Here is a 22662-nt window from a genome sequence, read left to right on the forward strand (position 1 = left end):
TATGTAGAAGAGAAATGTAAGGAAAGTGAATACAAAAATCGATGGGTCATAAAGAGCCTTAAAGGGAAAGGGAAAATTTTTTTCTAGGACAAAAACTAATATGGCAGTGTTTGTCTTAAAATAAGTCATGGTTTAATAGGAAAATTTTGAACTAAACATGGGGCTTAGGCATGTCTAAAATAGTCTATGAAAGGCATGATATTTGGAAAGGTGGATTTATCAACATTTTATATTTCACCAAGTTGGCCTAAAGGGAATCTCTAATTAAATCAACAAAGTGGGCTGGGGGCAGTGGCTCAGGCCTGTAATTCTACCACTGGGAGGCAAATTTGGCTGGATTGCTTGAGTTAATGAGTTCTTTTTTTTTTTTTCTTTTTTTGTGGTTTTTGGCCGGGGCTGGGTTTGAACCCGCCACCTCCCGCATATGGGACTGGCACCCTACTCCTTGAGCCACAGGTGCCGCCCTGAGTTAATGAGTTCTTGACCAGCGTGAGCACAAATGCGACCCCATCTCTAACAAAAATAAATAACCTGAGGCAAGAGGATCTCTTGAGTCCAAGATTTGGAGGTGCTTTGAGCTATGATGCTTTGGCACCCTGCCCAGGATGACAGTTTTAGACTCTATCTCTAAAAAATAAAGAAAGCTTAGCACCTGTTTCTCAGTGGCTAGGGCTCCAGCCACATACACTGGAGCTGGCCAGTTTCAATCCAGCCTGGGCTGACAATGATGACTCCAATGAACAAATAGCCAGGCATTGGTGTGGGGCATCTGTGGTTCCAGCTACTTGGGAGGCTTAGGCAAGAGAATCTCTTGAGCCCAAGAGTCTGAGGTTGTTGTAAGCTATGACACTACAGCACTCTACCCAGGGCAACATACTAAGATTCTGTCTCAAAAAAAAAAAAAAAAAGAATGAAATAAAAATAGTATGACACAACAAAGTGTTCTTTCCCTAGCACAGTGATTATGGCAGCAGCCACCTTCACGAAGGCTTGTGGGTTTGAACCCAGCTGAGGCCTGCTGAACAGTGACAACTGCAACAAAAAATAGGCAGGTGTTCTGGCAGGCCCCTGTAAGTCTCAGCTACTTGGGAAACTGAGGCAAGAGAATCACTTAAACTCAAGAGTTTCAGGTTGCTGTGAGCTGTAACACCAAGGCACCCTACCGAGGGCAACAATGTAAGACTGTCTCAAAAAAATAAAGGGCGGCACCTGTGGCTCAATTGGAAGATCCTGGCCCCATATACTGAGGGTGGCTGGTTCGAACCCGGCTCCAGCCAAACTGCAACAAAAAATAGCCAGGTGTTGTTGCGGGCCCCTGTAGTTCTAGCTGCTCGGGAAGCTTAGGGAAGAGATTCACTTAAACCCAGTATTTGGAGGTTGCTGTGAGCTGTGACGCTACGGCACTCTACTGAGGGCCATAAACTGAGAGTCTCAGAAAAAAATAAAAATACCTCTATGGCTGTGTATATATTGAAACTTGCAAATAAATTCCATCAATTATTCACCATCATTCTGCCACTATGGAGTGAAAATAAATCTTTCTCACTGTGTGTTCTGCGCCTGCCTGCAGCTGTATTTGATTAGTTATGGGTGTTGAGATCAGGATTATTAAACTGTTATCACCACTCAAGATCATCGGTTACTCCTTTTAAACTGAACAAAACAAAAAAGAGGAGCCAACCTTTATCCTTTAAAATCCCACTCTTTCTCAACTGCCTGACATTTTCACTCCTTCCTCTGTGTCTTTAATTCACTCATCACACTGCTTGGATTTTTGTTGCTAAGCTCAGATGACAGAACATGTACATGTAACTTCTGCCACACTTGAACAACATATTTCTTTCTTTCATGAATGTGTACTCTGGCAACACTGTACCCTTTCTGTTTGTGGGACAAACTGAGAACTCCATGCCCTTATTTCTGCACTTTTTGAGTTGTGACATTCTCAATTAAATAAGGTGTTTGGACTAGATTTTTTACGTACTGCACTACTGTGATCTTTTATAAACCTACAGCCTTGCTCTTCTCTTGGCTTTATAAAACTTTTCGTTAGCCACCCCTCAACTGGAAGCAAATGGTCTGTGATAAACCTCTTCGCAGACTCCCTGAGAAAGATCCAGGAAGACACTCCAGACTCCTCTCAGGTTGAATCAATGGGCAGCCCTTTCACTGTGGTCACTGGTAAGAATCGAGCAGATAGGGGCATCATCTGAGCAAGAGGACTGAGTGAGGCAAAGGCTAAACAGAGGTGCCCAACCATAGGTTGATATTAAACTCAGGTATTGGGGGTAAAAAGTGGTTAGATACTTGGTAACAGATGCCTCCTGCACCTGCAATGTGACGTGATTCCGGGTGGGAAAATGCAGGGCCTGGAGAACTCTGGCCACAGATGGGCACAGCATTGTCCAATGGTATTACTTCATCCATGACAATGATGCCTTTCTGGACAGCAACAATTTGCCTCAATGTCTGTAGGGAGGCCTTGTCTAATGGGTAGTCTACCATCTCTTCTCTACTTGTGGTAAGCTGTGGGTCAAGACTTTCTAACAAATGCTAGGGCTGCATGTTTAGTGCTTCATACTGCACTCTCTCCTATGACTAAACAACCTAGCTCTATAGCAGGAGAAACAGGACAATGGGAACACAAATTCTCTCCTAACCCTCTTACATGCTGGATTGGAGAAAAAGAGATGCTTCACTGGTTACTTCAGATGCTTAATTTCTTTGTCTTGCTGGGAAGAGTCTTGTCTTAATTATGTACTCAGATTACCTTCTGTCTAGAAAACAATAGCCTTCCAATGAAGGTACAGCAGGAACATTTCTGGTAGGAGCTACTCCAGCATCTGGAGGCTGAGGACAAATGGTCAGAAGAAATCAACATCCAGGTAAAATACAATGACTGGGAAGAGAATACCCTTAGGAAAGCCCTCAGGATCACCCCAGTTGAGGCCCACTTAAAATCAGAGGCCCAACCACCACAAAAAAGTCCATACTTTTTGAAGCATGAAGCAATAACAGACATAGCCCCTTTGATTGACAACTTAATGAGATGTGGACCTATAAGGCTCTGTGAATCTTTATATAAAGCCCCTATTTTTTAATTTTCTTTTGGGCGGAGAGACAGTCTCACTTGGTAACCCTCAGTAGAGTGCCGTGGCATCACAGCTTACATCAACATCAAATTACTGGGCTCAATCAATTTTCTTACCTCAGCCTCCCAAGTAGCTGAGACTATCGGTGCCAGCCACATGCCTGACTATTTTTAAAGATGAGGTCTAGCTCTGGTTTAGGCTGATCTTGAACCCGTGAGCTCAGACAATTATCCATCTCGGCCTCCCAAGTGCTGGGATGACAGGAGTGAGCCACTACACCACATGAACATCCCTATTCTTTTCATGGAAAAACCTGAAGTGTGGCGCCTGTGTCTCAGTGGGTAGGGTGCTGGACCCAAATACCGAGGGTGGCAGGTTTGAACCCAGCCCTGGCCAGCTAAAATAGCAGTGACAACCGCAACAAAAAATAGCTGGGCATTGTGGTGGGTGCCTGCAGTCCCAACTACTCAGGAGCCTGATGCAAGAAAATTGGTTAAGCCTAGGAATTTGAGGTTGCTGCAAGCTATGATGCCACAGCACTCTACTAAGGGTGACAAGGTGAGACTGTCTCATAAAAAAGAAAAATTTCTCAAGGGCACGTGACAACTGGATATGTGAAAGTGCCAGTGACAAGGAGAAGACAGCAAATTCCACGATGGAAAGTCACAGGTTTTAACTTCACTCTGTCTATAAATACCAGTGGTGTTTTTCGTCTTCCATAGCCATAACATACAAATGGTTTCCACCTGAATGTTTAGGACGTTATAGACTTAGTTATCTGACACCCTGTTACCAAGTACTCCACTGTAAATGCCAGTCGAATTACAAACTTGGCCTCTTTTGTTCATAAGGTGGTATGTCATAAACATACAAAATGTGACATTATAAGAAATACCCGGCGGTGCCTGTGGCTCTGGCCCCATATGGCGGAGGTGGCAGGTTCAAACCCAGCCCAGGTCAAAAAAAAAAAAAAAAAAGAAAAGAAAAAGGAATCCCCTTGTAAATGTTAAAAAAAAAAAAAATACCACCTTTTACCTTTGGTTGCTTCATTAGAAGATTAACTCACAATTGTGGTAGTTTTTTTTTTTTGAGACAGAGCCTCAGAGTTGCACTTGGTAGAGTGCTGTGGCATCATAGCTCACAGCAACCTCCAACTCCTGGGCTCCAGCGATTCTCCTCCCTCCACATCACAAGTAGCTGGGACTACAGGTGTCCACCACAATGCCCAGGCATTTTTTGGTTGCAGGCGTCATTGTTGTTTGGCAGGCCCGGGCTGGATTCTAACCCGCCAGCTCAGGTATATGTGGCTGGTGCCTTAGCCGCTTGAACCACAGGCGCCGATCCTTTAAATTTTTTTTTGTGTGTGTTTTTGTAATTTTGGTAGATTAATAAGAGAAAGGTGGGGTGGAGCCCGTAGTTCAGTAGCTGGGGAACCAGCCACATACACTGAGGCTGGCTGGTTCTAACCCAGCCCTGGCCAGCTAAAACAATAATGGCAAAAAAAAAAAAAAAGAAAAAATAGCTGGACATTATAGGAGGTACCTGTACTCCCTGCTACTTGGGCAGCTAAGGAAGAGAATGGCTTGAGCGCAAGGGTTGGAGGTGACTGTGAGCTGTGTTGCGATGCACTCTACCCAGGAAGACAGCTTGAGACTCTGTCTTAAAAAAAATTAAAATAAATAAGAAAAAGGATTCATTCTAAATACCATGTGTATGGGTGGAAGCACATGAATGATTACCCATATATTCAGTAATGATCAGAGACTTTTATAGATTCCTTTTGGAAGGGAAGGGGGAGAATGTGGAAATAGTAGGTGCAACAAGTGGTTGCTAGTGGAGAATCCGTAGATGTGTGGAAACAGATTTATCTGTAGATTAACCTCAGAGACAGGTATTCTCCTTCAAATGACCTTGGGGCCAGATCTATTAGCATTTAATAAGGAAGTCAGCATCCCCTTTTGATTCCCAGTCAGGTTACTCAGGTTTTATGCAGATATTTAAAAGGCCTCTTCCAATGCTTTGTGATCATGACTGCTTTATTGTTTTTTTTTTTTTGTTGTTGTTGTTTGTTTGTTTTTAGAAACAGAGTCTCACTTTATTGCCCTTGGTAGACTGCAGGGGCATCACAGCTCACAGCAACCTCCAACTCTTGGGGCTCAGTGATTCTCTTGCCTCAGCTTCTCGAGGAGCTGGGACTACAGGAACCAGTCATAACGCCTGGTTATTTTTTTGTTGCAATTTTGCTGAGGCTGAGTTTGATCACACCACCCTCGCTATATGGGGCCAGCACCTTACCCACTGAGACACAGGCACTGCCCCTTGTCTGGTCTTTAATTGAAAATATTCTTTATACCAAGAGTTAGGCCTAAGTGGGCCTAGGCTAAAGAAGATAAGTGACAGGCCTAGGCTATAATGGAAAAATACCAGTTAACTCCTGGCAAATTTCCAGACTGCAAGTATTCAGAAAAGAAAAGAAATAAGTCCAGTTCACCCCGAAGATAAATGAGAAAGTACTAATTGTTTTCTTACTTATAGTTCACTCCCAGTTTTTTGCTTTTCACTCCCTGGGAAACAAACCAACTGTCCTCAGAACAACCTTTAAACAATACCAGGTGGAGAAAATACTGAGACAAAATTGTATGAAACTAATATGTCTACCGGCGTATGACATATTGTTGTGCCCAGATCTCGAAATCCCCCACAAAGACCACCAAGGAGCCGAGTCTAATGCAAAAGCAAAAGGGCCTTTTTTTTTTTTTTTTTTTGGTAGAGATAGAGTCTCACTGTACCACCCTTGGGTAGAGTGCCATGACGTAACATGGCTCACAGCAACCTCTAACTCTTGAGCTTAATGCGATTCTCCTGCCTCAGCCTCCCAAGCAGCTGGGACCACAGGCGCCTGCCACAACACCAGGCCATTTTTTTGTTGCAGTTTGGCTGTGGCTCAGGGAGTAGGGCGCCGGCCCCATATACCGAGGGTGGCAGGTTCAAACCTCAGCCCCAGCCAAACTGCAACAAAAGGGCCTTTTATTGCAAGTTTGAACTTGGGCTCCTGGAGACTCTGCTGCAACAGATCCAAGCCAGGAGCCCCGAGCTCTGGAGCAGGGGGTTTTATGGTCCTGCACAGTGGATGGGCATGCACAACTTGAAACAAAGGGGGCACTTCTGGATTGGTTAGGTGAGGTGTCCCTGATTGGTGGGCGGTTGTCTCATGATTTCGGGGAATTGCTTGGGCTTGCCTGGGTTTGTCTGGAAAGTGAAACTTACTGAGTGAAATGGCGGGGTGGGGGGAGCAAAACTTAACTCCTAAAATGGCGCTGGTCTTTCATTCCCACCTCGACTTGTAAATTCAAGGACCCAATCATGGGTCTTGTACCGTGTGTGTCATCTCTAGCTTTCTGTCAGAAAGGAGCTGATATTGGCCTTTTAAGATCAGCAGTTGTATGGCTTTTACACGGTCCTGTACAAAAGTCATGAGCCTGTTGATAATGCAAGGTCCCACAGTCAGGAGTAGGAGTAATAATACTAGGGGACCAGCCAGGGCTGATATCAGAGTTGTTAGCCAAGAGAGACTTATACCAGTTCTGATTATTTTCTCTTTCTAATTTACGCTTGTGCAAGCTCTCCTGCACAAGAGTCATTGATTTTTTTCATTATTCCCGAGTGATCACTGTAAAAACAGCATTTATCACTTAGAGCAGCACACAGCCCTCTTTTTTTTTCTAAAGTCCAAAGTTTAATTAAGGCAAGTTTCTCGAGGAGTTTCCTCAGGCTTCAGCCATGTGTTGATAAGCCAGCTCCCAGTATGTGGCTGGAGCAGGGCATGTTGGATGTCAGGGTGATGGTGTAAAGTTTTTCTACCTTAGTTTCAGGGAGACCAGGTTCTGATTCTAGACTTAGACTTGGTCCTCTTGATCTTCCAGAGAGACAAGATATACAGACACAAAAGACTGGAAGTCCTCAAAGGGTGTTGCTCTATATGACTGGATTCCTAGGGGTACCACTGGTCCTTGGCACGCGTTGAACTGGCCGCTGGTAACAAACTGTAGACTGACAGTTTTTTGTTTGTTTGTTTGTTTTTATAAATATTCTTTTATTTCTGTACTCTTTGTAGACTGACAGTTTTGACCAGGGCTGCCAGGTGGGAGATGTAGAAGTACTGGCCCACTAACTTCATCAAATACTCCTGTCGCCATGGTGGCTCCTAGAATCTGGGGGACTGTTACTCGTCTGTCTGGCATCTTTATTTATCCTCCCTCTGTCTCCTGGCTCCTCTCCGCTGCCAACTATTTCTTTTCCTCCCAGGAGTAGATAGGGGTGAGCTCCATAATCCATGGGATGAGGGGAGCCACTCATGACACCTGGTAAGGCTGGGATGCAGCCTTTTTTGCCTCAGTACTAACCCTAGTGTTCTCTTTAGCGATGGTGGAAGCATTTCTTTGATGTTCACAACAGTGCATAACTGCCACTATCTGGGGTTTCTATACTGCCTCTAACAACTGAAGTTATCTCTTGCTGATACTTAATGTCTTTTTTTTCTTCCAGAATTTAATAGTCTCTTCTCCTTGTACAATGTCCTGTGTACCTGGGGAGTAAGAAAAGCATTTAAATTTTTCCCTTGACTTAGTTCTAAAGTTCCAGTCAAGGCAATTAACTCAGGCTTCTGAGTCAATGTCCCTTGAGGGAGGGGCTTAGCCTCCATAGTCTCTGTTAAGGTGACCACTGCATACTCAGCCCACCACTCACCTTGTGCTGTCATGTACCTGCTTCCATCTACATACAAGTTCTAGTCTGCATCTGTCCAGGGCTGGTCACACAAGTCAGAACTGTTAGAGTACACATTATCTATAACTTCTGTACAGTCATGCTTAGTTTCTCTTCCACTGACTGGAAGGTGCATGGCTTGGTTCAGAGTGTTGTATTAGAGAGCCAAAATTTCTCTTAGTGTCCATTAAATTGACTACAGAGTGCAGTACTTTCACTCTGAGATCCTGTCCAGAGTCAGCTTATTACCTTCTTGCACAAGGAGAAAAGTAGCAGCTAGAGCCCGTAAACAGGGTGGCCATCCTTTTGCCAGTCTATCTAACTGCTTAGAGAGGTAGGCTACAGGCCTTGGCCAGGACCTAATCAGGTGGGTTAACACACCCACAGCCATTTTATTCTTCTCTGAGACGTACAGAGTAAAGGGCTTGGTCAAGTTTGGCAGTCCCAATGCAGGTGCAGCCATCAGCCTCATCTTTAGCTGGGAGAAGGCATGTTCCTGTTTTCCTTCCCACTCCAAGGGCTCTTCCTCCTCTCTCTTTTTTTTTTTTTTTGTAGAGCCAGAGTGTCACTTTATGGCCCTTGGTAGAGTGCCATAAAGTGACACTCGCACAGCTCACAGCAACCTCCAACTCCTGGGCTTAAGTGATTCTCTTGCCTCAGCCTCCCAAGCAGCTGGGACTACAGGTGCCCGCCACAATGCCCAGCCTTACAATGGGAGGTCATGAGCCAGTGCTTCTTTAAAAATCGTGGGTGTTTTGAATCCCTGTGGCAACCTGGTCCATGTGTACTGTTTCCATGTCTGGTTTCTCTCACTAGAAAGCAAACAGCTTCTGGCTTTCCAGAGCCAGCCTTATACTGAAAAAGGCATATTTTAAGTTCAGACAAGTGGGACACTTGGCTTCTACTGACAGCAGATTCAGCAGAGTAGAATGCAATGTTTATATCATTTACTGGGAAATTTTAGATAACATTTAATACTGCACAAGTTTTTCAGTGTAGCCAACAGGTGACTTTTGTTGAGTCTTAAGGTTTCAGAGTAAATATAATTATTATATATAATTCTATATTCTTTGGCCAGTCTCTTAGTCCTATTTAATAGATCAATTTAGTAAAACAGCTACCTCTCATTTCATGAGTTGACAGTACAGACAAGGCTGGGATTTAATACAGGTAGGCCACAGCCTCTTTTTCCTCCTTTTAAACTATTTTTCTCTCTCCTATTTCTCTCTTTACTAAAGGCAAATTATAGTAGAACCTACTTACTTGCTAAAATCAACTGTACCTTTAATATACAGGGTCTGATTATTTGTATAAAGTGCAGGAAGAATAATTAATTATTAGCCATTTAGACTCTTTTTTCCTTTAAAATTGGCTTTGCTGGAACCTTTTATTAGGAATCTCAGGCTGGACTTTTTGAAAGACTTTCAGAGCCCAGGTTTCATCTGTGCTGTTAGATACCTGTATGCATTGGGTAAATTTCTCTTCTCTTGAGGTTCCCAAGCACATTTTGATTCCCAGACCCATCAGCAAGCGACCTTTGTTACTTACTATAGATCAGGAAATGTTACTGATGGGTATCAGGACAGTTTTCCAAAGGGCTTTTTTTATTGGCCTTATAAAGTCAACCTTAATTCTTTAATGTAGTCTGGACACCTCTGGAAATGTTATTCCAGCCAAAGCCTTGTTAAAATGACCAGTGCCATTATCATATCCTATAAAACAAAAGATGCTTATTAAACTTATGCAAATAACTATATTGTCATTAATTAACAATACTTACAAATGGCTTTCAAATTCTGGAGAAATCAAGGAGAGAGAAAAATACATGTTTCAAACTCTGCTCATAAGTACATACATTGCTTGAAAAGCTACAAATAGCTCAAAAGACAGAAAATTATTTTCTTTACTTCTGGAAAACAGAACACAGAAAGAATCAACAATATTTTGAACAAAAATCCATTACAAACTAGCCAAGTTCCACTTAACTGATTTCTGTTCTTTATGAAGTTAAGTTAGCAATACTTATAGACATGTTATCTTTCTAATGAAAGTTCTAAAAATCTACTTTTAGTCTGAAGGTATTCAATTTTTAAAGACATCAGTAATTTGAATTTGAGAGAATTCATCAGCCTCTCTTAATATTTCTTTTTAGGATAAACTTTGGACTCAGCCAGTTACATTAAAAAAATACTTTTTTAGATGAATTAAAATTATTACTGACAATATATATTAGGACAGATTAACGTCTTATATGTTAGGACAGACCAATGCTTTATAATATTGGACCATATATAACTATAATCCACACAAAATTAATCACCATTTCATATTTGACAATGTTTCTTATATATTTTTAACAAATTAAACAAGTTTAATTTGTTTTCTCATGACTTTCAGTGGTCTTAATAATTTAAGAAGACCAAATTTGAAATTGTGTTTTTGTTTTTGTTGTTGTTGTTGTTGGCCTGGGCTAAGTTTGAATTTGCCAGTATCAGTGCATGTGGACAGCATTGCAACTACTGCCCTACTGGCACCAGGCCCCATATTTAGAGTTTTCATTTTGGAAGGTTTGTTAAATATCAAAGGCCTAAAACATTTGTTTAAAGAAAATTACAAGCCAAAAGATTTTTAAGGAAATATATATTTAACTGGATTACATGTAAGTTCTTTCACAAATTCTCTATTATGAGCTTTATTTAACCTACACAGACCATCTATAAACATTCTAAACTTTTGTTAATTTTTGCCCTGCCTTTCACTTTCTTTCTTTTCTTTTTTTTTTTTTTTTGTAGAGACAGAGCCTCACTTTATGGCCCTTGGTAGAGTGCCGTGCCCTCACACAGCTCAGAGCAACCTCCAACTCCTGGGTTTAAGCGATTCTCTTGCCTCAGCCTCCCGAGTAGCTGGGACTACAGGCGCCCGCCACAACGCCGGCTATTTTTTTCGTTGTAGTTTGGCCGAGGCCAGGTCTGAATCCGCCACCCTCAGTATATGGGGCCAGCGCCTTACCGACTGAGCCACAGGCGCCGCCCGCCTTTCACTTTCTTACACAACCATTCTGTTTCAGGACAAAATTTATCACATAAGATTCTTTCTTTACACAATGCCATTCTCCTTTCTGTCTAATATCTCTTACTTTCAAAAACTCTCTTTCTACAAAACAGGATCCCAGTTTACCATGAAGTCACCCATTCACTCAGCCAAACTGATAATTAAAAGGTTTAAAAGGCAAGAATCTTATCCTTTGACAAAGATTCAGTTTTCAAAAATATTTTTCTATTTATATAAATTACTAATGGCAAAGGGCCAATAATAAGGCCCTTTATTATTGAGCTTTACCCAGTCATCGAGATTCCAGCAGCAGAGCTGTAACACTCAGGAGGTGGGCTCACCCTGCAAAGGGTGGGGGCCCCCAAGCTACTTTCTTCACTGGGCTTTCTCAGCCATCCTAGAGCAGGTAGAAATGTGCCCGGTGGTGGCCGGTGGTGGCCGGCGGGGGTGTGGTCCCCCGCCATGGCTTTCATGTGAGTACCTGACTTGCGCATGTATTATACTTCTTGTTCCGTGTTTCAAGAAGGGTCGGGTGGGTAGTCGACATCCCCACCGACCTTGTGCACTCACTTGGCTTTTTTCTTGTGTGGCCCCTGGAGAGAAAAAAAAATCCTCCAGGCCCAAAGGCACGACCCACCCCCGCCCCCACCCTCACTGCATCCCTGCCCCATCATCACTGGGACAGAAGGTTAAGGCAAAGAGGGTGGGGAAGAAGTCGTGCCAGGCGAGGGGCTTCCAGCCCCCCCTGGGAGAGCACTGGCACAACCCCTGTGGTGGGGGGTCAGCGAGGGGTGATAGGAAGAAGGCAAAGTAGATCTTGGTCTGCACTATCCTGCAAAACGGAGTAAAACGGCACAGAAGGTTTGTGGGGTTAGGGGAGTTAGGAGATTCTCACACACTGCGAGAACTGAACTGCTCAGGAAGTGCTTTCAGCCAGGGAGGGGGAGATGAAAAGTTCCCTCTGGAGGCCAGCCAACATTGAAGGTTGGCCACTCGGTCCTGCAAAAAGTAATCAGTTTAGCTATTTTTTTCCACCACAAGTCCCAAATTTTGAGTTCTGAGTTCAGCCACACTAAGATTCCAACATAAGACACACAACAGTCCACAGAAACAAGAGGACGACGGTCTCTGACCATGCTGCGGGCACAACCCGCTTTGTCCACCCAGAAAAACTACAAGAGAGACCGCATTTATACCACACCCTCAGTGTTCCACATCTCAGTCGGGAGTGGGCAAGGTCCCTTCCAGAAGGGGCCAGGATGTCTCCTTGGCACCCCTGGCCAGCAGCCTCCAGTGCGTTGGCTTTGACTTTATGCTGACCACCTTTACAGATTCCTGATTTTCAAAAACAACCACGGCTGACAAGACAGACAGACACTTACCACGTAGCGACCCTTTGGGTCGGGATCCTCAAGGGGTCTTGGGGGACTTCATGGCCAACACACCAAATGTTGTGCCCAGAACTCAAAATCCCCCACAAACACCACCAAGGAGCCGAGTCCTATGCAAAAACAAAAGGGCCTTTTATTGCAAGTTCAAACTTGGGCTCCAGGGACGCCACTGCAACGGATCCAAGCCAGGAGTGCCGAGCTCTGAAACAGGGGGTTCTTATGGTCTGGTGCAGCGGGTGGACATACACAGCTTGAAACAAAGAGGGCGCTTCTGGATTGGTTAGGTGGGGGGGGTCCCTGATTGGTGGGCAGTTGACTCATGATTTCGGGGAATTGCTTGGGCTTGCCTGGGTTTGTCTGGAAAGTGAAACTTACTGAGTGAAATGGCGGGGGGGAGCAAAACTTAACTCCTAAGATGGTGCTGGTCTGGTTCTTTCAATATAACTAACTAACCCCCAAATTCTGCTTCTGTACAATGCTTGCTTGCTATCCTACCCGGATGCACCTGGACAGACTGCGTGTCAAACAGGAGGCAGACCAAGACTTACAAATCCAATCCCTTAAACACTCAGGGCTGCTTTCACAAGCACCACTTTGGGACATTGAGGCAGTGGCAAAGTGGCTTTCAATAAAGGGACTCTGGTATGAGTGCAACTTGTTTGGCAGTGTGGTCTTTGTGGAACTCCTGGGCACAGCACAGGGAGTCATATTGTGGGGTGAAATTTCCTTAGCTCCTTCATTTCCCTCAACTGGAATTTCCCTAGAAATTTCACACATTAAGAGCTGAGTTGGCACCTGGGGAGAGAGAGAGTGGGTTAGTAATATAGTCATAAGATGTTTGAAAAGAGAGACAAGAACATAAATTAGGATGAGAATAAGCAGAAAAGAACAGATCTGAGAACATTTCCCCACTGCCCATTAAACCAGTCTTTCATTCCTGGGAATATGTCAGTGCAATGGAATGGTTTCATTAATTTGGTGAAGAGTATTTATCTTGTCCTTTAAGAGAGGTAGAAGAATCTTTATTTGCCCTGACTGATTTATGTAAACACACAACATTTTTCTCCAATAACAGTATAAGCTCTTCCATGTTGAGTAATCAAAGCATGTAGCATGTGGGGGTTTTTTTGTTTTTTTGTTTGTTTGTTTTAAGTTTTTGGCCAGGGCTGGGTCTGAACCTGCCACCTCTGGCATATGGGGCCAGTGCTCTACTCCTTTGAGCTACAGGCCCTGCCCTAGGATGGGTTGGTTTTTGAATAACAATAGGTGCCAGGCTATTAAGCTCTGGTTGAAGTGTTCCCAATGCTTGAATGTTGATGTTGAGCTCTTGTTCTATTACTATGGAGAGATTCATGACTGCTCTTTCACTTTTGTAAGTTCCAAATGTTGGGAAAAGGATTTTGATTATTCAAAAGAACTTTGAACTATTATATAGAAGGGGATTTCTTATAATGGTGCGTTTTGTATGTTTATAAGGAACTACCTTATGAACAAAAATAGCCCAAGTTTGTAATTTGACTGGCATTTAAAGTGGAGTACTTGGTAACAGAGGGTGTCAGACAATCAAGTCCATAGCATCTTGACCATTGGGGTGGGAACCATTTGTGTACTTTATTACCTCACATGATAAAAAAGAGCAGAGTTATAGACAGAGTCAGGTTAAAACTTGTGACCTTCCAGCCTGGAGTTTGCTATCTTCTCCTCTTCACTGGTACTTTCACATATTTGGTTGTCATGTGTCTCTGAGCAAAGATAGCTCTTGACTTTTGACAGAAGTTTTTCTATGTTCATTTGTCTTTTCATCTGGTGAAGCAGTATGTTTTTTCTTCTTTGGCTGTGGATACTGCATGACACTTCTATTTTCCAGATTGGTTTCACCAGGCACTCATATTAGCAGAAACAAAAATAAATTTGAGTTCCTTTATATGATCTAGATGTTGGAATAATCAGCAATCACACTGAGTAGTTACTGTGACTGGAGTTTGAAAAACTGGTGTAAAGGTCTGGCCGCACCTGTGGCTCAGTGAATAGGGCACTGGCCCCATATACCGAGGGTGGTGAGTTCAAACCTGGTCCTGGGAAAACTGCAACAAAAAAATAGCTAAGAGTTGTGGCATGTGCCTGTAATCCCAGCTACTCAGAGCCCGAGGCAGGAGAATCGCCTAAACCCAAGTGCTGCAGGTTGCTTTGAACTGTGATGCTACAGCACACTACCAAGAGTGACAAATTGAGATTCTGTCTCTAAAAACTAAAAATAAAAAAAGAAGGGGTGCTGGGTCTTTGAATGAACTGTTGGAAAAATAGTAAGGGGTAGTAAGAGTAAGGTATCATTTGAAAGAAGAGGTATAGTGGAAGAAAAAGGGGGAATGGGGGTAGATTGAGGCAAAAATTGAGTGAAAATCACTCAGCATCTAATGTGTTTTATATCTAAAAGTGAGGTGTGATTAGATGGAGTCAGTAAACATGACTTTTGCAGTTTTGTTTTTTTTTTTTTGTAGAGACAGAGTCTCACTTTATGGCCCTCGGTAGAGTGCCGTGGCCTCACACAGCTCACAGCAACCTCCAACTCCTGGGCTTAAGCGATTCTCTTGCCTCAGCCTCCCGAGTAGCTGGGACCACAGGCGCCCGCCACAACGCCCGGCTATTTTTTGATTGCAGTTTGGCCGGGGCTGGGTTTGAACCCGCCACCCTCGGTATATGGGGCCGGCGCCCTACCGACTGAGCCACAGGCGCCGCCCAACTGAGCCACAGGCGCAGCCCATGCAGTTTTTAAAAGGTAAGATATATAGATATAAACGAGGTTATTTTCTTTTCTTTTCTTTTGAGACAGAGTCTTACTTTGTCGCCCGTGGTAGAGTGCTGTGGCATCATAGCTCACAGCAAACTTGAACTCTTGGGCTTAAGCAATTCTCCTGCCTCAGTCTCCCAAGTAGCTGGTACTACAGGCAGCAGTCACAAAGCCTGGGTATTTTGTTGTTGTTGTTGCAGTTGTCATTGTTGTTTGGCAGGCTCTGGCCAGGTTCAAAGCCAACTGCCATGGTGTATGTGGATGGTGCCCTAACCACTGACTTATAGGCACCAAGCCATAAATTAGGTTTCTTGATCTCTGATCTTGCAAAAGCTGTCTACTTCATGAAGTTGGCTATTTAAGGGGCCTGGGGTCTTTATTTTCAGTTCACCTCCTGTAGGGGTAATTCTTTAATTGTCACTGCTATGAGAACTCCAGTTTGCCATGGCTGACAGGAATCCAGGATTTCTTTTTCATTTTCATGACAGTATAGGCGATTGGTTAAGAGTATTTTATAAAGGCATCTTAAATGACATTATAGCATGTGTCTTCTAAGATTGTTGATGTCCATGTGATCTCTTGATCAAACAGGCTGACAAAACCTGTCTATTGGTGGAGGCCATGTTCTAGTCACCTGGTGATAATATACTTTAAGCATATTAGTATTTCTTTGTAGCTAGTCACCATACAGAACAGTTCATTTAAATCCTTATTGTGTGGCTTGGCACCTGTAGCTCAAGCGGCTAAGGTGCCAGCCACACACATCAGAGCTGGTGTGTTGCAATCCAGTCCAGGCCTTCCAAACAACAATGACAACTACAAGCAAAAAATAGCCAGGCATGGTGGGCGCCTGTAGTCTTAGCTACTTGGGAGGCCAAGGAAAGAGAATCGCTTAAGCCCAGGAGTTGGAGGTTGCTGTGAGCTGTGATGCCATGGCACACTACCCAGGGTGACAGCTTGAGGCTCTGTCTCAATAAATAAATAAATAAATAAATCCCCATGGTGGGCTCAGAACCTATAGCTCAGATGCTAGGGGGCCATCCACATACATCAGAGTTGACGCTTTTGAACCCAGCTTGGGCTTGCCAAACAATAACAACTAAAACAAACAAACAAACAAAAAAAAAATAGCCAGGCGTTGGGGCAGGCACCTATAGTCCCATCTACTTGGGAGACTGAGGCAAGAGAATCATTAAGCCTACAAGTAAGGGGTTGCTGTGAGCTGTGATGCCAGAGCATGCTACCAGGAGCGATATAGTGAAACTCCATCTCAAAAATAAATAAATAAATAAATAAATAAATAAATAAATAAATAAATCCCCATAGTGTTCAGTCAATACAAAAATAGCTTTATATGTGCCAGGTAGACATGGGATGACAGAACACTGTTTATAAAGAGGTTAACCTATGTCTTTGTGTGTGTGTGTGTGTGTGTGTGTGTGTGTGTGTGTGTGTGTGTGTGTGTGTGTGACAGAGCTTCACTTTGCCACCCTGAGTAGAGTGCCATGGTGTCATAGCTCACAGCAACCTCAGAGTCTTGGGTTCAAACGATCCTCTAGCTTCACCCTCCCAAGCAGCTGGGACTACCATGATGCCCGGCTAATTGTTTCTATTTTTAGTAGAGATGAGGTCTGCTCTTGCTCAGGCTGGTTTCAAACTCCTGAGCTCCAGCAATCCACACGATTTGGCCTCACTGAGTGCTGAGATTATGGGGGTGAGCCACCCTGCCTGGCCCCTAAACTGTCTTTTAATTGGAGTGTTCCAGATTTCATAAGGGCCATAGGTAAAGCTTCTGTCTATTTAAATCCAGTATTGTGACATATTTTTTTCAAAATCATTTTTATTTTTAGATTTTTACATTTTCTTTGTTCTGAGAATTGGAGATGACATGGGGTATAAAATTTAAATAAATACCCTAGAGTCATGGTAAGCAAGTGGTTTAAATGAGTCCCCTGATTTGATTCAATGCATAAAGGAATATTAAAACATGAGATAATCTCAGTTACTAGTATTTTTATCCACTCTTGTAGTATCAGGGCATCTAGTTAAACAACATTTAGTCTATTCATTAAACAATAAAAAGTGGGAAAAGTGAGGTGCCTGTGGCTTGTGGGTAAAGACCGGCTCTATATACTCAGGGTGGCGGATTCAAACCCAACCCTGGCCAAACTGCTACAAAAAATCGTTGGGCATTGTGGCGGGTGCCTGTAGTCCCAGCTACCCTGGAGGCTGAGGCGAGAGAATGACCTAAGCCCAGAAGTTGAAGGTTGCTGTGAGCTGTACCCCCATGGTACTCTACCGAGGGTGATAAAGTGAGACTCTGTCTCAAGAACAACAAAAAAAAAAGAGTGAGAAAAGATAAAATCTACCTCGTTGCCTGTGGCTCAAGCGGCTTAGATGCCAGCCACATAGCACCTGAGCTGGTGGGTTCAAATCCAGCCGGGCCCGCCAAACAACAATGACAACTACAACCAAACAAAAAAATGGCTCGGTGTTGTGGAAGACTCCTGTTGTCCCAGGTACTTGGGAGGTGGGGCAGGAGAATCGCTTAAGCCCAGGAATTGGAGGTTGCTGTGAGCTGTGATGCAAAGGTACTCTACCCAGGGTGACAGCTTGAGGCTCTGTCTCAAAAAAAAAAAAAAAAAAAAAAAATTAAGGGTGGCGCCTGTGGCTCAGTGAGTAGGGTGCCGGCCCCATATACCGAGGGTAGCGGGTTCAAACCCAGCCCCGGCCAAACTGCAACAAAAAAATAGCAGGGGGCTATGGAGGGCACCTGTAGTCCCCGCTGCTCAGGAGGCTGAGGCAGGAGAGTCGTGGAAGCCCAAGAGCTGGAGGTTACTGTGAGTCCTGTGACGTCATGGGGGTAAAGTGAGACTCTGTCTCTACAAAAAAAAAAAAAAAATTAAATTAAATCTGGAGGTAAAATCTGTAAAATCTATAAAATTTTAAATCTGTAAAATCAAGTTGTAGTGTCAAAAATAGATAGTTTGAGTTTTGGAGGGGCAATTTCCATCAGAGATTTGATGAGATGTACAAATAATGCACTCAGAAATAACTTCATTGTAGGTATTTTAGATCCCAGGACAATACTAACTCTCTCTCTCTCTATATATATATCTTTTTCTTAACCATGCCCCATTTGCACGTATTTCTGTATGTTGGAAGATAAGTGCAAGGCAAAAGTTAAAAGAAAAGGGGACAAGACATTCTGCATAGCTTAATATGCAAGTCATCTCATATTATAGATTGAATCGTTTTTATAAAGAATTTTTATTCATTACTTTTCTTTGAGACAGAATTTCCAGCTGTCACCCTGGTAGTGTTCCGTAGTGTTATAGCTTATAGCAACCTCCAACTCTTTGGCTCAACGGATCATATTGCCTTAGTTTTTCTAATTGTAGTAGAGATGGGTCTTACTCTTGCTCAGGCCTGGTTGCTAACTCATGACTTCAAGAAATCCAGCCACCTTGCCTTCCCAGAGGGCTAGGATTACAGGTGTAAGCCACTGCACCTGGCCTTCATTGGCTTTTAAATATTATTTTAAAAAAATTCAGAGTTTATCTTTTATTTTATTTTTTTGAGACAGAATCTCACTATGTCACCCTCAGTAGAGTGGGGTGGTATCACAGCGCACTGCAACCTCAAATTCTTGGGCTCAAATGATGGTCATGCCTCAGCCTCCCAAGTGAACAGAATTTTTTGCAAATTTCTAAAAGTTGCAGTTTACATTTTATGAAGTATATTTAACCACTATTTATTTGGTTTTTCTTAAAGTAGACATTGGAGGCTTTTAACTAAATTTGATCATTTAATTATCAAATTTAATTTTGTTTTAGACATATTTTAGTTTCTGTTACTATTTAAGACAGGATTAAAATTTATGTTGAAAAAAACCCTCAAGAGTTAAAAACATAAATATGAGGTATCTTGTAATCTGAGACAGAACTTAACCAAAAAGCTTCAGCTGGAGTGAGACGGTGGGCAGGTTGTCAGGTACCTGACTTGGACTATAGGTGCTTGTGCTCTGTTTGTTTCTGGGAGTCTTTGGGTGTTCTATTTCAGAATCCACTTTTGATAAAAATTAAATGAAAGAGAGCTTAATTCAGCAAAGAGTAATTCACAAACTGGTCAGTTGAATTAGAAGTGGTTTGGAGAGACTCTAATGTTGAGAAGATTCATGGACAGAAAAGAGAAAGTGGAGTATAAAAACAGTTGGATTGGCTAGAGCTCAGTGTTTGTCTCACTTCAATACAGTTTGAATCAGCAGGCTGTTTTTGATTGGAAAAAATTCTATGACCCACAGAGAAGAAAGAGTAGAAAGGAGTAAAGATGAATAGAGTAAACTTCACTGTGGAAAAACAGATGAATTTTTTATCTTGTTAGTTAAACTCAACATAACTAAAGATGTAAGAAGTATTTTCAGAGATGGAGAACAGTTTTTACAACATCTAGAAAAGAGGCTTGGCACCAGTAGGTCAGTGGTTAGAGAGCTCGCCACATGCACTGGGCCTGATGGGTTTGAACCCCGCCTGGGCCTACTAAACAACAATGACAACAACAGCAACAAAAATGGCCAGGCATTGTGTTGGGCTCCAGTAGTCCCAGCTACTTGGAAGACTGAGACAACAGTATTGCTTGAGTCCAAGAGTCTGAGGTTGCTGTGAGCTGTGACACCACAGCGGTCTACTGAGGGTGACACAGTAAGATTCTGTATGTATCTATCTATCTATATATATATATCTACAAAGAAAGGCATTACTAGTCATGAATAAGAGGTAAATTATAATTTTGACCAGTCATATTTTTTAGGTTCTCAGCTTGTCAATTAATCATTTATATATAAATATTTAAAAGTCTCATATATCTATATAGAATATAGGAAAGTCAAACTTATACATAGAAGGGAAAAGAACTAATAAACATTGTAAGTTATAAATATAATTTTTTTTTGACAGAGTCTCAAAATTTAGATTTTTTTTTGCAGTTTTTGGCCAGGGCTGTGTTTCAACCCACCACCTCCGGCATATGGTGCCAGTGCCCTACTCCTTTGAGCCACAGGCTCCACCTAGATGTTTTTTTAAATCCATTTTTGGTCATTAGTCCCAATGTTCTGTTTATTCCAAAAGCAACTCAATGTAATGCCTCTTTATAAGGCCCAATGTCTTTTCACAGAAAAGGCCTTTTCCAAGATTCCTAAAAATTGACTTTCAGAAATAGACTTCAGACAGAATAGACTACTAGGAAAGACTTAACTCTTCAGAGCTTCACATGTTTGGTACACACAGTATGATGCTTAGAATTTTGTGTGTCCTGGACCTCCAGTCTTTCCAGATCACCCTCCCCAGATGTGTTACTGACAAAACACACATCCTGGATGGAGGAGCCTGAGGAGAGAACTCCCTCTGAGTCACAAAGTCAAGCTCAGAGACATAAAACATGACTAGAGGAAAAGCTCAAACGACTTTGTTTTCTGGGATCCAAAACAAAAAGGACAAATATATTTTACCATCTGCTCAACCAGAGTCAACAGAAAGAAAAACGGGGAGTCTGACTGGTAAGTAAAACATCTCACCATGTGATTTTATGCTTATCGTGCAACCTTCTGATTACTTGACTGGTATTCAGGTGTTTTGGTTAGTGGAGTCAAACATTTCTCATCACTAGAAAGGAATATTACCCACCCTACATTAGTGTATTTCCAACTGAGGGAGTATGTGCAGTTTGTGGGTATAGCCTTCTCCTGGAGACTGCTCTACCTTACCAAATCTCTTTTTTCTCCCTTACGCCACTCTCCAAAAATCAATCCTTTTTTAGTTACTTGGAATTCTAGAAGTTTTGTAGTAGTGTAGTGCTATCTAATGAATGCCACATTCAGACCTGTTTGGAAGAAGTAAATGTGAAATTGCTGACGAGTTTAGTCACATTTGCTATGTAAAACCTCATCAGTGTTTACAATTTTACATTGTTTCTTTTTGACCTTTTTAATCAGCAGAACTCCCCTGCTTATTTTACCTTGGTTAGTGCACCACACTATCTCCTACCCAGTCGCCTAAGCCAGACACTTGGAGCGTTCCGTTCTTAATTCTTTGTGGACCATGGTCACTGAGCCCTTCCTCATGTCTAGCATGAACCTTTAAATGGTCTCCTATTTATCTCTTTAAACAGCCTACTCTGTTCTTCAGATTGTTTCCAGATAGTTAATAGTAGCTTTTTGTGTGTGTGTGTGTGGTTTTTGGCCAGGGCTGGGTTTGAACCCGCCACCTCCGGCATATGGGACCAGTTCCCTACTCCTTGAGCCACAGGCACCGCCCGTAATAGTAGCTTTTAAAACCGCAATTGTGAATTGTTTATTTTTAGATGTGAAGCCACTGGGTGTGGCTTTTTATATTTTGACATTCCTTTAGCACAGCACACAAGGCTCTTCAGGACCTGGCTGCTTCCTCTTAACCTGCCGCCAGCCTCCTGCCTCCAACACGCATGCTCAAGTCATGGTGAACTGGCCTCCCAGGCTGCTTCACCCTTCAGGTGTGTGCATTTGCCATGAGTATGCTCAGCACTTGCACATCTTACCTGACTTTTTAGCAGCATTTGACACTTTGTACCTTTCCTGCATTCCCAAACAGTGTCTTCCCTTGACTTCCATGACATCATTCTTTCTGGATTGTCCTCCTACGTCTCTGGTGTTTCCCTCAATATTTTTTACTAGCCACTGATCTACTTACCCTTTGCATATAGGACTTTCTTGGGGCTTCAGTTTAAGTTCTGTTTCCCCTTAAGCCTACTGAATTGACCTCTGATCAAAATGACAATAGTAGTCATTTGAAACTATAAAGATACTAGAGGAGAGTGAAGGGAAAGCCCTTGAAGAAATCAGTCTGGGCGAGTATTTTATGAGGAGGACCCCCGGGCAATTGAAGGAGCTTCAAAAATACACTACTGTGACTTGATCAAACTAAAAAGCTTCTGCACAGCCAAGAACACAGTAAGTAAAGCAAGCAAACAGCCCTCAGGTTGGGAGAAGATATTTGCAGGTTATGTCTCTGACAAAGGTTTAATAACCAGAATCCACAGAGAACTCAAACACATTAGCAAAAATAGAACAAGGGATCCCACAGCAGGCTGGGCAAGGGATTTGAAGAGAAACTTCTCTGAAGACAGGCGTGCTGCCTTCAGACATATGAAAAAATGCTCATCATCTTTAATCATCAGAGAAATGAAGATCAAAACTACTTTGAGATACCATCTAACTCCAGTGAGACTAGCCTATATCACAAAATCCCAAGACCAGAGATGTTGGTGCGGATGTGGAGAAAAGGGAACACTTTTGCACTGCTGGTGGGAATGCAAATTAATACATTCCTTTTGGAAAGAGATATGGAGAACACTTAGAGATCTAAAAATAGATCTGCCATTCAATCCTGTAATCCCTCTACTGGGCATATACCCAGGAGAGCAAAAATCACATCATAACAAAGATATTTGTACCAGAATGTTTATTGCAGCCCAATTCATAATTGCTAAGTCATGGAAGAAGCCCAAGTGCCCATCGATCCACGAATGGATTAATAAATTGTGG

The sequence above is a fragment of the Nycticebus coucang genome, chromosome 20 (genome assembly GCF_027406575.1).
Source record: "Nycticebus coucang isolate mNycCou1 chromosome 20, mNycCou1.pri, whole genome shotgun sequence".
Taxonomy (NCBI): Eukaryota; Metazoa; Chordata; class Mammalia; order Primates; family Lorisidae; genus Nycticebus; species Nycticebus coucang.